The sequence below is a fragment of the Musca autumnalis genome, unplaced genomic scaffold (assembly GCF_047663935.1).
Source record: "Musca autumnalis isolate F117 unplaced genomic scaffold, ASM4766393v1 scaffold_62, whole genome shotgun sequence".
Classification (NCBI taxonomy): Eukaryota; Metazoa; Arthropoda; class Insecta; order Diptera; family Muscidae; genus Musca; species Musca autumnalis.
Genome location: NW_027412222.1, coordinates 146,447 through 148,550, shown reverse-complemented (window position 1 = coordinate 148,550; position 2,104 = coordinate 146,447).

Below are 2,104 nucleotides of genomic sequence, written 5' to 3'. Positions count from 1 at the left end.
GTCGATGATGGCGACGTATCAGTGAGGTATGGAGTTGTCCGCATTTACCCTGTGGGTAGAATACGTCAAACACATTTGTCACTTCCAGTAACTTCAATCTGCATGCAGATCGCCACTTATGATGGACCAAATTGTAAATTTATTATGTATTTCTGGGTTGAAAATCACTAAAAATAACATCACAATCATTTCACGCACTTTTATGAATTACTAATTATCTTACCTTCTAAATAATGAGGTATTTAGTTAACTTTCAATATTAAAATTTTGGAAATGATAATAAAATTGTTTTATCACTGAAGATGTTCTGGATTTTTTTGAGTATATTGAGGAATAATTATGTCCTTGATGTGTTTCTTTTAAAAGTTCGCAAAAGAAGGAATAGTTTTTACAGCGTGCGGAAGTTTAGACCTCAGATTACGATTGGATGGTAAAGAGAAAATGAAATGTCAAAAGTCATTTATTGGTAGCACTATAGAATAAAGCAATATCGATAATTATTGAACAAAGTTGTGACGCCCTGTGGAATTTATATAGTGTTAGGATCCTTTTTATAAGAATTATCTCTAGATAACCACGAAATTAGGGCAATGTTGAGTTTAGATTCCAAAACGATTTATTTGATTGATTTCGAGAATTTGATGGATGGATTGATCGAAGTAAACCATAAACTAATTGCCGTTGTGTGTACTTATTGGGGGTGTATGTACAGTACACACTATGTTTTAATATCACTTATAAGTAACATTGATCATTCTCATGATCTCTCGTCAAATGCCACGGATAACTGAGAGAAACGTGTGATCAAAACAAAACTAAAATTTAATAAGTCACTTGAATTTAATGTGCTCTTTGACTTAGAAGCTTTTGTTAAGAAATATTTCACTTGCAATTCAGATTTTTTTTTGGTAAATTTGATTTTAGCCACATTTATAATACATTCTCCTCTAAATTTCCTGCCTGTTATCATTCTAGGTATATCAAAACTGGTCTCGTGGAATTGGGCGTGTTGGCAGATTTATATTGATTTGGACCGATTGAAAATGTAAATAAAGGAAATAAACATAGATACTAAGTGATAAAGACAAAAATTGAGAGAGTCTCAATGATCAAAATCGTAGCTCGGGATACTGTAATAGTTTCAAATAAATTGAAGTGTTTGGTAAACTTTAAAGTGCACAAATATTTGTTTTTATATTGAAGGGGTATTATACGTTTGTTTTGCCCGAAACTCCTGTAACACCGAGGAAAATTATAATTATACATATCATGTATGTCCGTCCATCCATCTATTAGGATTGTGATCAAACCTTAGGCCACAATTATGAAGCGATCGCCACGCTATTTTTAGTGAAGGTCATATTTCAACCCAGATAGACACATATAATTTTTTAGGTGACGATGATTAAAAAAATGTTTAGTGTGATATTATTTCAACTCTTTTCTATATGAAACCAGACTCGTGAACTTTACAATGGTGGTGGTTTTTAGATAATGGAAATATGCTTGAAATAAAATACTGCCAGAATGTGGATTTAAAAATTGGTACGAATCCTTTTACGATTAATTCTTGGCAGTGTCCCTTACAAACCGGATAATTCAATGAGCCATGCGATATGGAATTAGATGGAAGCAGGACACTATACTCGTATATCTTTTCCATGATATGTGCCAATCTGTTTCCCATCTAAGTTTTCCAAAAGGTAATAATGATTGCCTAGTTTTTCTTTAACTTTACCCTTCAGAAATACAGGTGACAATTTGGCATTGAATGCTTTTTCTGTGTTACTTTGGGCGAAATTTCTATAGAAAATTTCTTGACCAATGTCAAAAGTTTTAACTCTAGTTCTCAGGTTATAATTATGTTGATTCTGTTCATAGGCGGATTTGATATGCTTTCGCAAATCCGCTCTAAGCATTTGGAGACTGTCGTCTTTACATAATTTTGCAGTTGGCTCGTCAAGTAGCTTTAGTTTCCTCAACAGTTCGTAGGAGCTGCCATGTGTAATCATATCAAACCCATAAAGTGCACGATATGGCGAGCAATTTATGGTCTGATGAATGGAATTACGCAGGGCACAGCTTATGGCTGAGAGGTTTTGGT